Source organism: Anomalospiza imberbis, chromosome 2 (genome assembly GCF_031753505.1).
Source record: "Anomalospiza imberbis isolate Cuckoo-Finch-1a 21T00152 chromosome 2, ASM3175350v1, whole genome shotgun sequence".
Lineage (NCBI taxonomy): Eukaryota > Metazoa > Chordata > Aves > Passeriformes > Viduidae > Anomalospiza > Anomalospiza imberbis.
The window spans coordinates 81703455-81726332 of NC_089682.1; the positions used below are offsets into that span (position 1 = coordinate 81703455).

A 22878-nucleotide genomic window follows, 5' to 3' on the forward strand; every position below is an offset into this window, starting at 1 on the left:
TCTTCTCCAAATGTCCACCATTTGCTGTGGGATCTGAGGCATTCACATCACATGTGGTCATATCCACTACAGACATTTACAGATAAGTGCTTGAATCTGAATTACTCCCTTTAAACCAAATCAAAAGCTGTGCTCATGATGGTGACAAAATTGAGAAGCTCCCTTGGAATGATAAAACTTCCAGTGTAGCTGTGGCATGTATGGGTAGAGAATTGCAAGAGAAGCTTCAAATATTTGGTAAGACTATGGTGACAATGAAAGAATAGCCAGAATAAAGTTAACAACAGAAAGTTCCTTGGTGCCCTCTGAAAACATTTGAGGAAATATGAAATACTGGAGGTGTGTGCAGAACATGAACAAGAACTGCCATTTCACAGAATATCAAATGGAGTTCTGTCATGGGGAGGCAGAAAAAATCAAGGCAGCAGTGGCTGAAGGCGCTTACAATGTCATGCAGTAGTTAGTTAGGACATAAGGTCAGAGACAGCATGGATGTGTTTTATGTAGTCGTAATAAAGACAGAACAAAGAGAATTAAGTTATGCACAGGCTAAAGTAACAAGTGTTTATGCCAGGGATCTTCCTCTGGTCTGTCCTTTCTTGGATGAATGTACTGGAAGAATTAAGAATCCTGTGGTGGCAGTCAGGCTGTAGGCAGCCTGTGTGAACAAGAGCAAAAATGAATCACACAGTCAGTACTTCTTACAATCAAGATGGGATTTCATGTTAGCACTAACATTTATGCAGTTCTATAAGACCACAGACCTTTCCAAAGTACATTGACCTATCATAGATGCATGCTTACGAGACAGCACAAAAATGGAACATCCAACTAGGATATGCTCTGTCTAAGCTATTGCTGAGGCTAATTCTGGAAAGAAATTAGTTTAAAGGAAGAATATGTGCAAGAAATGAGGGAGTTTTGCTGGTCAGAACTGTGATGTGATTAGGTTATTGTGTTTGACTGCACACCAGCACTAAAACAAGCGATAGCAGCAATATCTCAGTTAAGGAAAGGAATTAAGTATAGACAGGAAAAGGAACAGAGATATAGGGCCAAGTATAGTGCTCATCCATTCAGATGTCTATTGCTTAGTGGATGTATATTAGTCAGGACAGGATATGGATCGCACTATCTATTTTTTCCCTCCTAATTGGAGCAGAAGGGCAGGTGAGTGAATTTTAATGTGAAGCTCTTCCATGAAAGCCACATCTACCTTCCTGGCAAGTGATAAGCCAGTGGTCAAGAATGTTGAAATATCTCTATTGCCATGTAACAAAAGTGGGCCTTAAACTGCAAGAAAACTGTTAGTAAAAGAGCCCATGTGAACATCTCAAGGTTGGTATTTCACACTGTGTTCTTGCAAGGTTGTTCTACAAGATTTAAGTGTAGTTTTACTTGACTGTTCTTTGTTATCTTTGTTAACTTATTGTTCTTTTTTATGCAGTTATCTTTTTTTTAACAGCTTTTCTATACACCAAATATTACTTGCTATATAAAAGTCTTTGGCTAATGCACAGATCCTTCACAACTCAGAGCATCTGACTGCCACTAGATCAATCATGCTCTTGTATGTGTGGTCTTTTTTTCAAGCATTATTAATTTACCAATAATTTCTCCGAAAAGGTATTTTAATAAAGCAAAAAAAATTGTGAGTGTTTTTCAGGAATATCCTATTTTTTGTGGATCAATTTGATTTCTGCAGCAAGTGTCAGATGAAAACTCATGAACCTCTATTCAAAAAAGCACCAACTTGTTTGAATGCTAAACAGTCCTAAGCTTTTCTGATTTTGAACGTTGTTTCCCATAGCAGATGTTAGAACATAAGTCATGAAAACTTCATAGTCTAAACAATCAGGTTGTTTTTATAAATTGTGTGTAAAAGAGTTTGGAAATGGGATGAAGATGAGCATTTTTAAAGGCAAAATGCAGAAATAATGAAAATAATGATTCACAGGAGAGGAAAAATATATATTTGCTTACAAAAAGAGGTGACTAGCTGTGAAAAATGGACAGCTGACCTAACTCTTTGAAAACTGTAAGTTCTTCAACTGAACACTTGATAGAGGAATGAGAATTATTAGGATAGATCCCATTATGCCTCGAAATCAAAATAAAGGAGAAAGGATTATTTTGTGTAGACTGAGGCAACAGCCAGCCATCATTCTGTCTAGTACTGGTTAACTTTAGCATACTTGATCCAATGGCTGCCAACTGTGAACAGAAAAGGAAAAGGGTAAGATCCTGTTTTAACAGGATAACTCTAGAATGTAAGCAAATAGCACAGGTTATTAAAAAGAAAAAAAAAAAAAACCAACCAAAACAAACTTAAAAATCCAGCTACCACATAGTGCATCATTAAAATTCCTCCCCCCTCTAGCTTTTCCCCCCAAACGTGAAAATTCTGACATGAGCAGTTTTGAAACTGTATATGGAGCTCTGGAGATAGATCCCAAATCCAGTTTCTGAGCCATGAACAAGGATAGTTTATCTTCAAGCAGCTGTAATGGATTGATCCCTCTGCTGATGTTCAGTTCATCAGCAGCTGAATTACTAATTTGATAGTAATTACAGAATTACTATCAAAGAAATCTGCAATTGGTGACCATTTAATACACCACATTGAAAACTGTGGTAGGTCAGCTCTTGTTTCAGGACTGGTTTATCCAGCCCTGTTAAGAAAAGCAGTAAGACAGCTGAACACAAACCTGTGCCAGTCACTCTCCCCTATGAACTCAGAAACAACAGCTCTTGTGATCTCACCAATTGAAAGATTAAAAAAATTCATACTCCTTAGGGTCTGTATACAACTGGCAAGAATAATGTCCTTCCAACACCTGCATTCAGCAACAATCATAACCTCTGAGAAGAAATCCTGGCCTACCTTACAATAGAAATAAACAGATGTACAGAGTTGTTTGGAACGAAGAGAAAAACTATTTTTTAAAAATCAGGAACTAAGAACTAAATGTCAAACTCTCATTTTATTGAATCCCAGAGGTATTTCTGCCTCTGCTGTGTCTCTGTAGCATTCTCCTGCTATGGCCACCTACACAGTTCTGTCATCCTTATTTTTCCATCTCTTTATGTTCTACCTCTGAGGGAGGCTCTGCAAGCCATTAGCCAGCAGCTCAGCTCAAACTTGCAAATGTTAGGCATGCTGAGAGGACACAGGTAGGAGGAAGGAAGACAGAAGGAAAACAGTCCTATGAGAGATGCCTCATTACAATAATACCTGAAAGCCTTTCTCCTGAGGACTTTGCTGTTTCTCTCCTACTCCTTGTAGCATTTTAAATGCCACTGAATGCTCCTGGAGACCAACCTAAGCTGTTGGACCCTAAAGAAGATGCTGCATTATTGCTGGTTGTTTCCTGGGATCTGTGCCACCCAGATGGACCCTTACACTGCAGGAGAGACAGGAAGGACTGGGTTTGGTTTTGATTGCCACCCTGATGGTGCCTTCCTGACAAACAGCAGCAGCAGTAGCAATATTCCAACTCTTGAGTTGGCACTTGATAGTGCCCTTCCCCGTACAGACTGCAGTGATCCTTTCTTAGGGCCCTGGCTCTTATTTTCTTGGGCTTTTTTGGGGGACTGCAACCATGCAGCACAGCTGAGACAGCCTTGCTGACACTCAGGCAATGTCAAAAACAAAGAACTGGATGGGAGACAATCAGTCTGGGTCAATATCATGCCCAGAAACAGCAACTGAGGCTATGTGCTGACCGGTGCTGTGCCATCAAACCTGCAGTGTTGAGGGAGGCCTTGGGGGGCCAAGCCAGCAGGTCAGGCTCAACATCAAGGATGCAGGAGGCTGGATGCAAGCACAGCTGTTGCACAGCTGGTCTCTGCTCGTGCTGCATTCCTTCAGCTTAAAAGCAGCCCCCCAGGGAGAGAAGCATTGCACCTGCCCCACAGTGGTTCATGTCTGGGAGGAGGTGACCCTGTGCTCAATTCCACTCAGCTCCCTAATGCTGCCAGAGATACTCCCAGGAGAAGGATGCATTCTGTGTCCTGACAATGACTGCCTGAGGACATAAGTCCTTTTTCTTTTTGGCTAGATAAAAGGGCAAACATCTGTCTATAACACCAATATGTGTTCTTGCTACTCTCACTGGGGAGAGATGGTGGGACCTAGAGACAAAGATCATCACAATACTATAAAAAAATGTAGCTTTTTTCTTCCACTCTTGTCCTTAACTCTTCCATATTCTGAGAGAGAGCATGTATATGAATTTTCATAAAAACCACAGCATCTGCTTTCACTCTTGGTAGGAGGAAACAAAAAATATTGCAGGACATCCTCAGCTCCATATCCTTTTGCTGTGAAGGGATTGGGATGATTTTAAAATTAAAGATAAATTGTTTAAAAGCCTGGCAGTGTTTAAAAGTCATCTGTTAAAATAAAACAGAAGTCCTGCTGTTTGCCACCCTAAGACTGGAATTTCACCATGTGCATTGCAATTTTCCTTCTGGTTACACCAGGTGCATAAGAAACCATTTGATGGAGATTAAGGGGGAAAACAAACTTTTTCCTACCTACCCTGCAATTAAAAAAAAAAAAAAATCACAGAATCAAAGAACTGTATAGGTTAGAAAAGATCTCAAAGATCATTGAATCACAGCTGTGTTCACCACTAAACCACCTTCCCAAGTGCTTCAACTACACATTTTTTGAACATGATCAGGTTATTCCACTACTTCCCTGGGGAGCTTGTTCCAAAGCCTGATCACTCTTTAGCCTTTGCTTGTCTAAAACAGACAAGACCTTTTTAGAAGTTCTATTGGACAGAGGATTTAGGAAAAGTTACATGCAAAATCCCAGAGCTGCTGATCACTGTAATCCTAAAAATCAATGAGAAGAAGAAAATGGTTTCTATTTAAATTTATCGCAGATCAAAAACAATTACTCCTCTGAGAAGGAAGGAAGGAAGGAAGGAAGGAAGGAAGGAAGGAAGGAAGTAATTTCTCAGATATTCTTATTTTCACTTCTTTTGTCTCTGGTCAGACAAAGCAATGTGGACATCAACATCATTCATGATTAATAAAAAATTGAAATAATTGAATTCACTGAATGCAACCTAATATTTAAACACAGCAAATATCACCATTAGGACTATGTTTCCTCAAACCTTTTCTTGCTTTATACAGGGCATTGAATAGAGTCTATTGTCTTTATTTTGTCCTTAGGCTTCATGGATAAAATATTCCTTTACCTTTCTTCATTCTCCTAATGACCAACTTTGCTTTAATATTTAATTCCATACCTCAGCAGTGTCCTGTAGGGGAAGAATGATTTGGAGCACTAATGGAAGATGATACCCCCAATCCCCCTCTGAATAATGACACTTAATTAAATGTTCTCATTAGTCTTAAAGGGGGACTTACAGCACTTATCCTTGTTAAAATACGGTGGCAAAAAACTCTGACTATACAGGCCTGCTAAACTCTGCTTGCTTGCCCTGAAATACCTTTGAGTGGGAAGCATAATTACTTCAGCGAGAGACAGCACGCAGGATAGAACTTGTATCTCCAGACTAAAGCCTGAGACCTCTGGTCTCACAACCATTTCACAATCCAAAAGACTGAGCGCCTTCGTTCCCTACTAGGCTGGGGAAACAGTTAAATTTTCATTTAGTGGAAGTTTTCGTTTCACATTTTCCTCCTTTGTGAAGAGTTGCATAGGAGTATAGCCATTGCAAAATTATTCTCCTTTCTTGTTGGAGAATACACAGAATGAGAAGGAAGGAATATGGCTATACAGAGAATTGGTTCCTGTCACCCTGAGAGGCTGTAAAGGTGGCTTCTTTTAACATTAAGACAATCAAGATCATCAACCAGGGTGAGGGGAAAGGCTGTTGGTCTATTTCCTGCTGCAATCAAAGCTTTCATTTGCAATCAGATCTTCTTAATAGACATAAAAATGAGACTAGATTAGAATAGGTCACAGTGACCGGGTTGCCTGGCTGCTTTTCATCTTGTGTGACTTTGAGCAAATTATTTATCCTCTCACTATTCACCCAGCACTTTGTGATTCATAATGGGCATTATAACTGCAGCTACAAAAAAGCGACTCCGGCAATCACTTCTCATTTAGTTGGATTTTATTTTTTAAAATGTATACACCAGACCTTGAGAACCCTGCTAGCAAACAGATTAATAACTTCATAATCCCAGAGCACTACACAAAATGTATGATTTTTTCAACTAATTTCTGCAGAAGCAGGAATGCACAGCAATGACTTTTCAACTGAGAAAAAACACATGCCCTCAATTTTCCTTATAAGCCTTACCAAAATTGAGTTGTTTTCTCATAGCAAGTCCTGGAGTTCCACATATGTGGGCTATTTCTGGGCAACAGTAGAGAGATCTTCACAAATAAACATCATTATCCTTAGAAAGGAAAGATTTAGGGAAACATGCTATACACTGGAGACAGCCCTTCTGCTGGCCATTTTTCTTTGTGGAAATGTGGCTTTGAAGGCTCCTGCTCTGCTTAGTGCAGCTATATAGGTTCTTTCCCAAAGTGACTGATGCTTAGTTAAACATTCTGCAGCCACTCCTGTTTTCCTGGAAGGGAAGAGCCTCCTCTGGCAGCCAGCAGGCAGTCACATCAAGCTGCTCCTGCTCTGGTGAGCCAAGCTGCCACCAGCTGAGCATCTCATAAGGCAAGATAGGTGTCTAAGAAATCTTCTGCTCCGGAATCACCACTGGAAAAGCATTTCTAGTATGCTTTTCCCTTCAAACTGCATATCTCAAAGCAATAAACAAAAATCCAGACAGGATGTGACAGGAGCTGCATAGAAAAACACCTTTTTTGGGATCACACATGCAATATGATTCTCTTCCATATTTGCTTTCTTTCTGTTGAAATGTTATCCCTTTGTGCTCTATAGAATGGGGCTGTCTGTTATTTGGCCCCCAAATGACCCTTTAGAGGCAATCACTCATTTTTGTTTCTGTCAGCATCTCTCACTAGGCATTAAGAAAAACAAATGCAAGGATGACAGACCTTAATGTGTGTGTCTTGCACGTATGCTATGGTATTTCATGACATAGCTCCTAAAAGATTTCTCCATTCTGTTTAGAATATAGATATAGTTAAAAGTATGCATCACAGATAAATAATAAAAAAAATCAGTCCTTTTCTGAAACAAGCAGTTTTTCTGCATGCTGCCGTGGTATCTGGCAGCCTGGATGGAGGAGGGCCTGCAAAATGAAATGAATCATCATCATTCTTATATTAAGCATGAGTTCCTATGAGTGAAATATCTTGCTTCAGATGACAGCATAAGAAAACAACCCACTTACCCTCCCCTTTTCATCCCTTCCAGAATTCTGTGCCTGTTTCCTTTACCATAGACAGAAAGCTATTCTGCACACCAAGACTCAGAGAAATATAAAATGTTTTTCCTTTTATAGGCATTTTACAATTGCAAAGGTCAGCAAAACACGGTCTCTTCTTGATGAAAAGTCCGTTCTCTGCCAGAACCCGTGAGTCTGGGCAGAGGGCTGCACCTTAATCCAGTTTAGAGGGCAACTGTTTACTGTGGGGGTGTCTTGCCTAAGTGCTACATTAACTAACAAGCCTCCTGCCTCTCCTGCCAAGCACTGCTGAGACCTAGGACTGATGAATACAGATAGTTTCTTTCTTTTCCTCTCCCTGCTTTCTGCTTGGTATGCAATTCCTACTTAGAAAGTAGACTATGCCAACATTCTCAAAATCTTGCAGTTTTAGGAATTCCTATGATGGGAGGAGCAGCAGCTTTCCTCAAGCCACTAACATGGAGAGGTAATTATCATGCATACCGGGAAGAACTGTAGGTCTGATTTACTAGGCACAAATGCAGGCATGTTCAATGTACAGCACAAACAAATCAGGACTGACTGTACATGCCTCAAAAATTGTTAATTTTCTCAAAAAGCCATGTCCTAGTGGGGATAGAGAAAGATGCGTGACAGACAGGGAGGACAGGGACACACAGGACTGCATTTGTGAGAGCTGGTTTTCAAAACACCACTTTCTTTCCAACCTGCAAGAGAGAGAAATTGTTGAAAAGACTCGCACCTTTCCTCTCTTCACAGATGTCCAGTTCCCGTAAGTAATATTTCTAGTAGGTTACTCAGTTTATAAATGCACAGTACATTTGAAGCAAAAGAACATGTCTTGAATGATAGAAAACATGTTTCTATGCTCATCACAATCATGGACCTCAGGGCAAAAAAAGTAACCAAATTATTTGTCTTCCCTGAGGGACAGTGCTGAGCCTTGCACTTTCTGCACAGCCATCTTCTGTATTATTCAGTAATGCTTTTTAAAGTTTTTCAGCTCAGCACCATCACTTCAGCCCTTCCAAAAAAAAAAAATAAAAATCCAGTATTAGAGATGCCCCATGGATGATATCGACCACAAAACTGATTGTCCAGATTCAAACCAGCTAAGAAGGTACCATTCATTTGGATACTTTCAATTTGTTCTTAAATCTTCACATTTCATTGAATTTTGGCAATTTCAGTGAAATCTCTAAATATCTACAATTCCAAACTGCTCTTCCCTCAGATTTCCCAAGAAAATTTAATCATACCAGTGAGCTGCTAATATCATAGATGCTTCCTTTTGCCAATAATAAGCATATTCCCATTAACTGCCTTCACCATGAACATCCATGCTTAGTGAAGCTCTTGACTGTGTTTGGAACATACTCAGGTCTGAAACAGTCAATAACATTGCTGACATCAGATGGTTTGGGAGCATTATTCCATGAGAAATATTTGGTGAAATTATAATTTCTGAGGTCATACCCAGATTGCAAAGGACTTCCACCCTGAGTTGAGTATTTAATCCTATTTATCTTGCGTCTCCTACCCTACATTAAATACTGATTTATGGTATAGCTAGAATTTTTTCATCTTCTGAATAACAGACCCAGAATTTGATGTTACTTGCCATACTGCAAGTACTGTAGACATGGAGGCATTTCATGTCATAGTACCCCAAAACAGGAAGCAAAAGGACGTGCTGAAGTAAGCAGGCATGATTTGTCACCTTGCCTATCAAATCAAGGAAAGTTAATAATATACAATGAAGATCCAGTGTTCTGTAATGAAAATCAATTAAAATCAAGCACACACATGCAAAAGACAAACACAGAAATAGTTACAGAAATTTACACTTTCTAAGGAAATCATTGTCCATAATTATTCTAACTGTGAAATAAGTCACCACTTAAACCTATTATCAAAATATATAATTTGGAGACTTTAGAGACTTAGTCTGTTTAACATGCAAATCATATGCTCATTATTGGGGTTTGATGAAGAACTTACATGCTTTTCTACCTCAGAAACAAAAAATTAATTTAATATTTATATTAAATATATTAATTTATATTAATTATTAATTTAATATTTACATTAAAGAACATATTTCTTACAACATTTCCAGATCATTTTCTCCACAAGAAAAGCAATTATTTTATTTTTCAATAGCCATAGCTTCAAATGATATAATTCAATCAATTGCAGGACTCTATCAAAGAAGAGAAGTCCAAAAGCTCAAGTTACAGTATAAATATGTTTACAAATACAGTGTAACTCACATATTACCTGTTTGTATACATGACCAGCTTATTTATGGGTAAATGGTCATTTTAACCAAAATGCCAATTAGATCACTAGGGTACTGGAAAGTTATATAGATGGGAGTTGTAGTGAAATGTAGCAAAAAGGAAAGTAAAACATGTTTACATCTCACGGGATTTAAAAGTGTAAAATATTTTCAGTCTTTTTTTTTTCCAAATCAGTTGTTGATAAATTCAGTTCACATGGTCTTTTTCTATCTCTATATATGGACAAATAATGACAGTCAGAAATGCCACAAACCCATAATAAAATGTGTTCAAGTTTCCCTGCACTATATTTTCAACATAATTTCTCCTAGGATTGCTGTTCTCGCCATCCAAATAACGATGTTTTTTTTCTCACCTCACTAGAGTGATATCCAACAGGGTAGTGCCTGGGACATTCTGGGCCAAGAATCAGACTGATCCTGTCTTCGGAAAGATTTGTACCCATCTTTTAGGAAAAGACTATCACTCTAGTGAGTAGACACTTGACACCCTTTTCTCCTTTTCCACTTGTAATTTGAGATAAAGGGCCTTGGCTGTATCAAAGCAAAGCAGGACCATCAGGTCAAAGGAGGTGATTCTTCACCTCTACTCCAATTTAAAGTACTGTGTCCAGCTCTGGACACAATGTAAGAAGGACATGGACCTGTTGGAGCAGGGTCAGAGGAGGTCACAGATATGATCAGAGGGCTGGAACATCTCTCCTAATGAAACAGACTGAGAGAGGTGTGGTGGTTCATCCTGGAAAAGAATAAGATCTCCCCAGTGTGTAAGGGGCCTATAAGAGACATGAAGAGGGGCTTTTTACAAGGGCATGTAGCAATAGGACAAGGGAGAATGGCTTTAAATTAACAGAGAGAAAGTTTCAATTAGATATTAGGAAGAAATTCTTTACTGTGAGGGTGGTGAGACACAGGCACAGGTTGCCCAGAGAAGCTGTGGATGCCCCATGCCTGGAAGTTCAAGGCCAGGCTGGATGGGACTTTGAGTAACCTGATCTAGCGTAAGGTGTCCCTGTCCATGGCAAGGGGCTTGGAACTAAACGATCTTTAAAGTCCCTTTCAACCCAAACCATTCTATTATTCTGTATTTCCCGCAGAAAACACACGGCTTTTTCACCCCAATAAAGTGACTCCCTGCAGCTCACAGTTAGGGATTCTTATCCTTGAAAATGCCAGTTTTTGAGGTCATCCATCACAGTGACTTGTCTTGTTGAGGGTGGTGATTGCCAGTATGTTGAACAGGGTTTTTTTGGATCCCATCCTCAAAGCTTGGAACAGACATCCATGGAGGGAGTCCCTGAGCTTGCTAAGACAAGCACCAATGAAATAAACCAGCTCTAAATTCTATTTATATACATGGGGCATGTTCACTTTCCAGGTCTGTGCTGTTTTAAATGTATCTCCTTACCAAATAACTACCTGAACAAAATTGATATAAAATTTGTATGCCCACTAATTCTTAGAGACGAAAATAATTGTGAAAACCTGCATGAACACTTATGAAAGTTAATTTCTCACAACTCCTGAACTTAAGTTTTCAAAAATGCTGGGGTTAATTTTAGCACAGAACAATTCAGAAAAAATTACCAAGAACACAAAAAATGTCTTAATTCATTGCTTGCTTGTGGATAACCTTGTCCCATAGGGTTTCTTACAGTATGAGAAATACGTGGTTTACTTAATTTCAAGAAAATTTATTTATTCTGTAGTCTGACACGGTGATATTAGAAAGTCAGCAGTGTGGGGTGAGCTGATCAAATGCTGGTGATTTCCTTGTTGTTTCCAACTTCTTATTACAAAAAGGTACAATTTATTAAATACACTGTATAAGTATTCTCTGTGGATAAAAATGCATGAAAATTTCTGCCTTCTGGTCCAAGTTAAGAAGAATTTTAAAATCCACTGATTTCATTTGAAGAGTCATTTTGCAAAAGATTTTGATCTGGATCATAGATTTTAAAGCCAGAAGGCCCAATATAATAGTTTAAACTGATTTTCTATAATAAAATACAAACTTTTCTCCCAGTGAATACAGGGAGCTTTGATTGAATGAAAACTAATACTTTTAAAAGCCTAGACCATGCTAATCTAATGATTTCTTGTGCTAATGTTCTGCAACTCTTAATACATGTTTCCAGTGTCTAATTACTCATGAAGATGCAATTTCCAGTTTGAACCTACCACAGTTTTATTTCCAGCTATTTGGCCTAGATTTTGTTGTGATCTTCAAGATAAAGATTGAGCTTTCAGTACATTTTTCCTAAAACTTTTGCAGTTGAAAACTTCTCAGCAAACATAACCAACGACGTCTTTGTTAAATTTATTGAAAACATAAATGTGAGTTATTGTCTGATAGAATTCTACTGCCAATGTTATCATATTAATCTGATTTTTCAGACTGTTTATATACCAATGCACAAATCTTATATTATTTCTTTTGTCTTTCTTCTTCAACATTGCTTTGTTTTGAAACAGTTTGTATACTTCAATATAGAGTTCTGGCATTGGATGTATTTTTCATTTTTGTTGTAGTGGAGCTAATGTAAAATGTAATCTTCTGCTAACACTTATCTAAGGAACCAGCTGCTTTATTAGGCAATGCAAATCCTGAAATGCAATTTACTGTTTTCCCATTCTAACTAGTTAAATATGTAAATACAGAAACTCCTAGAAACACAGACCTGAAATATTATTGCCACTCTGAAAATAATTTAATCTTAAACTGTCTTCTGCTCCTCTGTTTTGCCATTATGCCAATAAAATTTTCACAAATTTTATATTTTAGATCCATCCTCCTTTTTCATATCAGACTTTTCAAGATTATCCAAAAAATCATTTAACAAGTTCTCCACATGAATTAAAGAAAAAAAGAATGAGGGGATTCAAACTTTTTTCCAGCTCGATTTCTCTTTGTATCATGCTATGTTTCTTATGAGGATTTTTTTTCTTTCTTTATAACCAGCCTATTGTTTTTCTCATTCAGTCCTTTTTATTTATCTTGCATAACCACTTAAATTTCAGTAGCCCTTTATTCATTCAGCAGAAATATTTACTCCATTAAAAGAAAAATTCTCTTATCCTGTATTCACTGCGTCAAAGCTTCGGTTCTATTCATTTTGAAAACATGACATTTCTTGATAATCTTTGCATTAAACTAGTTTGTGGTGACATTTTGAAGCACTCATTATCCTGTGATGTCTTGTCAGCACTAGCCTTTAAATTGGCTTCAGCTTTGGTATAAAATGGTAGCTAAATATTCAAGTGGGTGACTTTGGTACATGCTGAAAGTTTAATAGATGTACACAGCTAAATCATTAGAATTACATGCATATGAAGGACACAGTTCCTCAGCCAAAGCTTTTTTCCTATTTTCAAACAGCCACCATTGAGATTACATTGGGATTTCATCCATTACAAACTCATTCTTACTCTAAAAAACTCAATTTTTGCTCCTTCCTTCAACATAGATTTTTGTGGATGACTTGAACGTAATTCTCATTACCTTAGCACATTAAACTCTCAGGATTTTATTTACTTAACAATCTGCTAGCAAAACTAGTTCTATAACTTCTATAACTCACTAGAATGAGATAAAAACATCAAAGGTACTAGATGATGAAACCCTATAAACCTGGTTTCCTATGAATACTAAAGGCAGATGGACATTCAAAAGGACTGGCTCTCACCTGCAAAATTACGCCAATTGTTTTGAATTGAAAGGGCCCTAAGAGTTGTCACAGGTACACTAATTTTTCAGCTACTTTAGGCTCTCAGAACTGTGTCAGAAGCATAAACATCTGGCCCGATATGTAACAGTCACTCTACAGCAGACTTTGTTCTGGAAGTGGAAGTTAGCCACACTGAGATCCAGACCACAGCTGGTCACTCTCCTTTCTTTTGTCATTATGCTCCAATTCATTCAGTTCCTATGAAGAGCAGATGAACTGACACAGGATACTGGGAGTTATTCTTCCACCTCCACACTAGGCACAAATACTCTGACCTTTCACCAGAGAAAATAAAAAGATGTTCTGGTTTCTCAGATGGAGAAAACAACAAGTGAATGCACATTCTTGATGGAATATTCTTCAGTAAGATATAAAATCTACTTTAAACTTAATATTAGAAAATAAGACTGCAATGAATTCATAGTTCTCAGGATGATTGTTTATGAGAATGACTTTATTTGACAGAAAAGAATACAAAATCTATTAATAAAACACTTTTGGCAGGGAAAAGTAATAATTCCAGAGTATAAAATTTCTTTTCATCTGGTGTTTGTTTAATCACAGGTTTTGGCTGCAGCAGAAGAAAGCAATGATGATATAATTTGATACTTTTCTTCTCTAATCCTACCTCTGTTAAAATAAAGATGATTGATATTTGGATTTTAACTGAAATGTCTCAAACACAGGGTGGTTTCTAGATGTGCATTTTCATTGACTTTGATGGCCTTGCTCTCAATTTATGGTGGCATGGGCTAAACCCAAAGCTCTTCTTACTTGAATGAATGACAGTAAAAACTTTGAAAACTGTAAATGCCATTATATCCTTTCAGAGTACACAACTTATTCTGAGCCGTAAAAAACTCCTCCCTTTTAATTCTCTGTCATTGGAACAGAATTTGACATTCCCATGCCTCCTTTTTTCTGCCTTTTCATTTTTTCTTTCCATTTAAGGACTGCTCTTCACTCAGGGGGTGTTTGGGCACTGGAACAGGCTCTCCAGGGCAGTGGTTGCAGCACCAAGCCTGACAGAGTTCAGGAAGTGTTTGGACAATGCTCTCAGACACATGGTATGACACTTGAGGTATCTGTGCAGACACTTGTCCTTTGCAGGGCCAGGAGTTTGACTCAATCCTGGTGCATCCCTTCCAACTCAGCATAATCTGTGATTCTGTCAGCCTCTTCTAAAGTATACCCTTTATAATTTTACCTTTCTTCCTCTCAGAGACTGCCACTGCCCATTCCGACCCATAGGGTTCAAAATTTGCAGTTCTGCCATATCACAGGTGGACCTTGTTTCCTTGCTGCAGTGTAACCCTTTTCTGCCAAGTCTTGGGTTTCTGCGTATATATTTAGTCAGATTGCAAGAAGCCTGATGTAGCTGGAGCACCTTCTTTATTTTAATTACAATATAGAACAATATAATGTCACTAAAGAAAATGTATCTCTTATCATTCAAAAAAAAAAATCATGTTCTGAATATTTTCACAAAAAATCAAGTGCAATTAAATTTTGGTTGTATTTCCATTACATTTATGTGTATTTATATTCTTGTTCCCCTTACATGAAGAAAAAAAATTATTTCAGAGAATATAAATTTTGCTGACAACTGATTATTCAGTTTCCCCCCATTTCCTAATCTTTTCACATCATGGATATTTCTAGCGCTGTCTTCAACACATTCCTCTCACAAGTACTGTCAGTCTGATTTAAGAAAAGTTCAACTCCATTGCCCAGAATTATACCAAGCACTTTAACACCACAAAAGACACTCTGTGGAATTCATAAACTCACAGAATGCTTTGGTTTGGAAAGGACCTTAAAGATCGTCTGGTTCCAAGCCTCTGCCTTGGATAGGGACACCTTCCACTAGGCCAGGTTGCTCAAAGCCACATCCAAACAGGCATCGAGCATTTCCAGGGATGGGGCATCCACAGCTTTTCTGATCAACCTGTTCCGGTGCCTCACCACTCTCACAGTGAAAAGGTTCCTCCTGATATCTAACCTAAATCCACCCTCTGATTGCAGCTGTTTTATCTTGTAGCAGAGAGTAAGCATTTAAGTGCAAGACTACAACAGGTATCTTGATATACCTTAATTTTATGATCCAGGATATCTGCATGTGCACCCTGTGTTTATGTGATTATGTTTGAAAGTTTGCTTAATAAGGAAGGACAGACAGATAAACAACAGCTTCTAAAAAAAGTCCATGTAGAGGAGCTCTTTCTGCAGTGTTATCCTTCCAACCCCCAGGCAGGGCAGAAAATTTTTAGCAGAAATGGGGGAAAGGGAGGCAGGGTATAACTTATAGATAATAATGCTCTCCTTTTTTTTTTTTTTTTTTTTTTTTCCCACTAAGAGTTTAAAAAGTCTAATTTTGGACTTTCAGGAACATACTGTTAAAATACTGATCTCTTGCAAAGTTTTAATTCTTTAGTAGGTATAAGAATAGAAATAAGGAAAATGCAAATCAAGACAATTCAATAAAGGAAGACAAAGAGAGGCCAAGGAGGCAAAATGGCATGGACTGTTCTCATCAGGTCCCATCAGTGCTTTTGACAGCAGTGTAGTTGTATTTAGAACTACAAATAATTTACCTTGCCAACAAAGATATATTTTTCTCCTTTAGACCCAGAAAGAAACAAAAAGGTAAATCAAAGAGCAGTCTGAAATTACCTTATTTTTGAGTGTTAGACATACTATTGCATATTTCTTACTGCTAATTTAAAACAATGTTTTTCTTCTATTTAAACTATTCATCACTTGAATCATAACCCCTTCCATTTCAGACATTCATTCCTTTAGTGAGACCAGTAACTTTCCTTTTATTGAATCATGCTTTCTATTTGACTAATGCAAACCTTTCAGAGACATCTAGCTTTGATTTAAAAATAGCAGAAGATATGCCATTTCCCTTAAAAAAACTCCCCAAGCTTAATCACTGTCATTGTTTAAGATTCTGTCTCTTGCTTTCAGCTGTCAGCTGCTAAATTATGGAGGCATTCAGGATGGCAGTCCCTATACCCCAGTGAAGCAGACTGTCTCTGGGCTCTGTCTCCAGAGAGAGGATCCTCATAGGGGAAATTCAGAGGACCAGAAGTTTGCCATCCGGTTTTAATTGTCCCCATGAGCATACTATACAGATGGGAGAAAAAACCTTTTAGAAGCAAGGCATATTTCACACCCATATATTTTTCCATGGAGATAAATGTACTGTGTAATCAGGCTGTTTTAAATCCCTTTTTAATGAGAAAAAAGGTTGAACTACTTAAGCACAACTTCTCTGTCACCAATCCAGGAGCTATTTATTTGGAGTTTCATTAGAATTTTTAATTTGGTTGGTACAAGAAAGATATACCCATCTTATTAGGTAATCTTATTATTTCATTTAAATGAGGAATCATCACATTTGTACAAAGAGGTGACTTTATTCTTCTTATTGTAGTGCTACTTATAATCTCCTTATCTAAAAATTTGAGACCCAAAGGCCAATTTGCTTGTTTAGGTCATTTTTTTTTCCCCAGCAGCACAGTGAGGTCAAAATTACTTTTTTCCTTTGATAACACTGAATTTCCTTCAGAGGCAAGGCACAGTCAGAGGTGACATCATGAAATCACTTACTTGGAGGCCAAAGGGATTTCTTGAGCCTACATCATACAAGACAAAACCATGTTTTTAAAAATATTCCTCATTCCTACATCTTTTGCTTGCCTGCTGTAATATTTAATTCATCTTCCAGTTAAGAATTTCCCTATATCTAATATGCACATTCACTGAGGTGAATTACAACAACTATTTCTTGTTTCACATTTGCTGTACATTGAGGACAATGCAACAACAACAACTCCTTTTTATCCTCCATTAGCTTTTTATTTTCCAAACTAAACTGCCTTTTTTTTTCTTTCCTAGGTTCCATTCTTTGGATAGCTGTCTAATCTGATTTCCCTCTTGTTGTTTCCCTTGTCCAACATGTGAACCTGCCTGCAAAATAGAGTGCCCAGAGGTGGATAGAGTACTCTACCCAAAGTCTCTCTGCTGCCAGGTACATGTGAATAGAAATTACTCCTTCATGCAGTTAATGTTGATGTTAATATATCCTGGTCTGAAATATGGCTTTTTTGGAGGGTTTTTTGTGGGTTTTTGTTTGTTTGTTCATTTGTTTGTTTTTGCTTTTTACAGCAGCATTATATTTCTGACTCTTTGTCAGTTTGTGCCAATTATTCCCAGACCCTTTACTAGAGTGATCTGCTGAGACAATGAGTCCCAGTTTTGCCTTTATGCATTCCATTTCTCTGTTCTAAAATTAAGCACTTTGCCATCGCCTGCACTACTTTATTCTTGTTGACATCAAACCATCTGCCTAATTTAGCACAGACATTTTGAATTTTCATCATGTCATTCAGTATTTGTGAGGCAGGAAGCCATCCATAAATTTTACAAATCAGTCCTAATGAGAGGTCAAAGCCATTAACAAAACTATTCAATAATACCACACCAAGGCAGACCTCCCTGGTACTTACTGGAAACGTCCTTTTTCTCTGACAGTGAACAGCTGGTAAGCAGTCTTTTAGTATGGCGCAAAATGTCCCATTTCTTATGTGCTTTTCAGGCAATCACCCATTTTACTTTAATAGAAATTTCATAATACAGATCTAGATAACAAACAGAAAGGAATAAGGCATCATAAATAGTATAGCAAGATAGGAATAAAATATTTACAATATGTAGCAGCTCACAGTTGGTTTTACTTTATTACAGAAGTGCAGTTTCTGTAATAAAAGCAATGAAAATGTATGAAAGCAATTATAGAAAAAGTGTGTTTTCCAGTTACTACTATGTTATGAGAAAAGTAGCATTGCTGTAGAAAAAAATAAAAAAGTTATCAAAGTTACCCATATTGTAGCTGTACAGGAATTATCTACAATTTCCATTTATTTTACCAAAAGTCTTGAATATAATCAGTTCCAGCCTCATCTTGTTCATTTTTGCTTTATGGGCTGTCAGAGTACCCATAATTTCAAAAACTAGTTCTTCCAAAGCATATATATATCTTCGGAGAGAATGGAAATGACATTACAGCTAATATTGTTTCTTTCAGGCTCAAACTATTCCTGTGCAAAATCAGTATAAAGTAAATGCAACATTGAAGCAGTAATAGACCCTGTTTGCCTAAACACAAAAAAATATGGTTAGTTTAAGCTTTCTTCTGAAAAGATCCAGAGATATATTACAAACAAAAGTCTAAAGAAATTACTGTAATGGACTTCACAGTTGATTTGGGGAAATTATAATGGTCATAAATGAAGTCATAACCCAAGCCTTGGTTTGTTTTAGCACATCTTTGTGTATCTCTTGCTTGGAAATGATGAACCATACCAGCAGTAATTTAATTTTTTGGTTTCTCTGGAAGAGTACTGAGCAAAACACACATTATAGGTTCTAAAATCTGATTTAACAAAACATCACTTGCACAGTTTTCCATTGGAATAAACCTTTCCTTCAGTGTGTACAGTCATGTTTTAGGAAAGAGGTATCTGAAGAAAACCCTGAGAAAACATGCTTGAAACACTATTTTAATTTGCCAAATTGTCTAAATCACAATCTTTCTTGATTTTCATTTAAATTGCAAAGAAAATTTATTTTTATAAATTTATATCTTTAGTTTACATTTAATAAATAAATGTCTTAGCATTGTCAAATATTACCCATGTCACCCCCAGTTTATTCTATGTACATGCACACATTCTTCTAAATAATTGTCCAAATGCAATTATATACACCAGTGTGATTTAAATGGTTTTATATTTGTGCATATAGAATGTATAATTATAGAATTAACAGTGTGTGTGTGTGTGTGTGTGTGTGTGTTGGGAAATAATGACTTGGTTAGACTGAGAGCAAGGCAAGAACAACATGGACGGCCGGTTTGTTTTTCAGTGTGTAAGAATAAGGAGTAGTATGCAGAATTGCTGAAAGGGTAAAGAATTTGGAGACAGAAATTAGGCCTATGACCAGCTTTGTGAATTCAAAAATATCAACACACACTGTATGCAATCAGTACAGGATAAGATCCTGATGAACAGATAAAATCCATTACACCTGCTTGGAAAAAAAATTAAAATCAATGCAACAAAGGATATTTTTGTCTAAAGGGATGCTTAGTTTTGATTTTAGAAAATGAAACAGTGAAGAAAAACATCTTAGGCCTATGCTGTCAACGTGGAGATGAGATATCGTAAATCTACTATCTGAAAAACTAGCATAATTATGGTTACTGCTTTATATATCATTGCTATGTATTAATGTACCACCAGGTTATAAAAATACACATCGTAGTCAGCTAGAGATTATCTTCTTTGGTTGATTTTCTAATATGAAAAACAAACCACTCTGACATCAGTATGGTCTTAAGAACATATGATGTCAAAATGAACTGAGTATTTGCTCCCAGAAAAAGATGCTGTTTTAAAAGAATTTGAGATCCATGTAAAATAATAATAATAATAATAATAATAATAATAATAGTAAAAAACAATCATAGCCTGATTAGCTTTAACAAAAGATATTTTAATAATTCATTTCAGTTAGTTGGTCAGATCAGCCTCAATATTAAAGTGTAATTATAGTATATGCCAGGTGAATGCCACTCTCTGAAATTAATTACCATGGAGATGGCCTCATTAAAATCTATGAGAAGAGTTCATTTATTTTTTAAGAGCTATGTATTTCCATTGAATATGAATCAAGAAGTCCTTAGAGTAAATAATTAAAAGGGTGAGGTGTCTTTTTACAGAGATCTTTAAGCAAAACAGAAGAATAAAAGTCTACCTAAAGTGACATGACAGATTTTCTCTAAGAATCAAATCCCAGTTTTGACAGCTGGATTATGCCACCCTCCCTGTGCAGAGAAATAACTTTACTGGCTTCTGTCATTTCCCGCTAAGGGCTGATCAGTACAGACTCCTTTCTCAGTGCCCCTCCTGTAAAAAGTTGATGATCAGAGCCTTAACAATTGCCTGACAGGATTTCTCTAAAGTGCAGGTTAGATTTGATGAACATACAGAGGAGAAAACTCCTGGTTATGAAACACTTACTGCCTCTACCAACAAAAATAAAAGAAAAAGTCTCTATTACTGTGAATACTACTTTTTGTTAGCTGGCATCGGAATTTAATGAGAGCTGTAGATCACATATACTCTGCCTCATGTAGATGTCCGGCCAATACCTAAATATTAGTTCCTTAGCAAAGCAATGTTTGTGAAGGCAATTTAGTGAAGCCAGTGAAGGAGTAGTGCTTTAAGAGGTCTTCTCAAGAGCACCTTTGCCTACATTTAAATGCCCAGGACTTCCCTTAGGAAGTGATCAGATACAGTTTCTTCTCCACCCCCATTGTCAGTACAGGAACGTGTGTGCTTGCACCAGAAGAGTTGTTTTATCAGGCACTTACAGTGTAGACGTGTGCCAGTGGTGTCACCTGGGCAGGAAGCGCCATCATTGAGAGACTTCATAGCAAATTGCTTCTGGAGTGTCACTGCACTGCCCCGGTAAAGAGTGAAGAAAAAAACCACACATCTCCAAACATTGCCTCAGAACTCTGGTATAGCAATGACATCGGTCCCTTGTCATTCTGTTATATTAACTAGCACTCCAGAGTTCAGTGGAAAATAGAAATATCAAATCACATGGCAGTTAATTTTCTAAGCAACATGTGACTTCCAGATACTGAGGTCTAATCTCCGAGGGTTATTTTTAGGAAAGTAAGGTACCTAGAAATGCACATAGGAAGTTTTCAGAAGGACTTACTATTACAGACCCTTTCTGAAAACTGTATTTAAATACCCAAGCATGTGGCATGTTTTTCAGTGCACATGAAATCTGTTCATTTAATAAAAAGAACTGGTAAGAGTAATTAGGTGCCTGTACACTGACTTTAGGACTGTACAATCCTGGAATAATTCAGGCTGGAAGGGACCTCAGGAGGTCTCTAATACAACCTTCAGTTGTGATCAGACCAAGTTGCTCAGTGTTTTTATGTTACTGAGTTTTGGGCATCTCTGGAGACTGTACAGTCTCTCTGGTTGACTATCTCCACGAGGGAGAAAAAACTTCTCAATTTAACTTAGTGCATTCTGAACATCAATTCAGTGAGCTTGTGCCCAATGCCTCTTGTCCCTTGCTCCACTGTAGAGTGCCTGGCTTCATCCTTACAGTACTGGAGGGCTCCTAAGTCCCCCCAAATCACTTTTCTTGAGGATGAATGAGCCCAACTCCATCTTCTCGCATAAAAATTGCTCCAGCCCTCAACAATCCTGAGCTTGTTGAGCTCCTTTGCGTTTGGGTCTTTCTTATTTGGGGTGCCAAAAATTAATGGATTATTAAGGTGTGTGATTTCAAATACTTCTGTCTGAAGTCAACTTTTTTGCCACAGGGCAATCCAGTATTTTCCAGTTCTTTGCTCATAACACTGGAGAGCTGGCTACATAGCACAAATAAGTCTATGCCTAAAGTGCCACTGTACCTATTTCTAATTAAATCAATATTGTACAAGTCAGTTTGTGGGAAAAGACATGGTATTCCCCAGCTCCTGGTGAATTTCGGTTGCATTCAGACCACTATCTATGACTGAAAAGCCTTCAGTATGGAATTGTTCACAAGAAAGCTGGGAATTGAGAGAAATAAATAAACATAATTCATAGCAAGAATTGCAATCCAATCTCATTCAAAACCCTGTTTCTTCTCAACCAGAAATAGACTAGCAAAAAAAATAAGCACCTGGGAAGTGCTACCTGTGGTTGAATTGTGCTATGCATGTAACTGGTGATTTGGGTGAACATTAAAGTCAGGAGTAACTCAGATGAAAACTTGTTTAAAGGTGTCTAAAATCTCTGATGCACATCCAAATTATAAAGGACAAAGTTAGTATACAAATTACTTGCCTTTACATGTGGCACAGTGTATTCTGTTCTCTGAATGAAGAATTCTCAGCACTTGGGATTCTAAGCAAGCTGTTAACTTATTTTTCACCCTAATTAGGTGCACACCATACCTCACTTTTTCTCAGACCAGCATGGACTGACAGAACTTCTGTAGACAGATTGCTAAGCTTACTGTACAGCATGAGCATACCCACATTTTCTACTGCCAAAAAAAAAAAATAAATTATAAAGGACCAAAAAATAAAAAAACCAAAGAAACAAACTTGGAGAAAAGCTAAACAGGATTATTAATTTCCTAAACATAAATTGCTACTCTAGAGTAATCAGATATGCTCTGCCTAATTCTCAGGGCTCCCTTTTGTGGACCACAAGACTTTGCCTTTTGTTCCCTGGGTTTTGTAAGTATCAAAGCTGTGGTCTCTATTCCTCTCTGAGCCTTCTGAAATACATCCTTGGACCAAGGAGAATGAAGAAGACTGTAAAAGAACAGTGGCCTATCAATCTGATGCTAAGAAAGAAGAGATATAAAAAAGGTTGGAAACATCTTAGTTCCTCAACAACAAAAAAAATTTATCACTTTATTACCATG

The 22878-nt window shown here is 37.4% G+C and overlaps 1 long non-coding RNA gene across 1 annotated transcript; it reads right to left on the reverse strand.

The window, feature by feature from the left end:
* Positions 1 to 6844: 6844 nt before the first annotated feature.
* LOC137466860 (uncharacterized) lies at positions 6845 to 18001 on the reverse strand. Its single transcript, XR_010995315.1, has 3 exons — positions 17874 to 18001; positions 7836 to 7932; positions 6845 to 7209 (listed from the first exon to the last, which is right to left on the reverse strand). It is a non-coding gene; the product is annotated as an uncharacterized lncRNA (long non-coding RNA).
* Positions 18002 to 22878: the final 4877 nt, after the last annotated feature.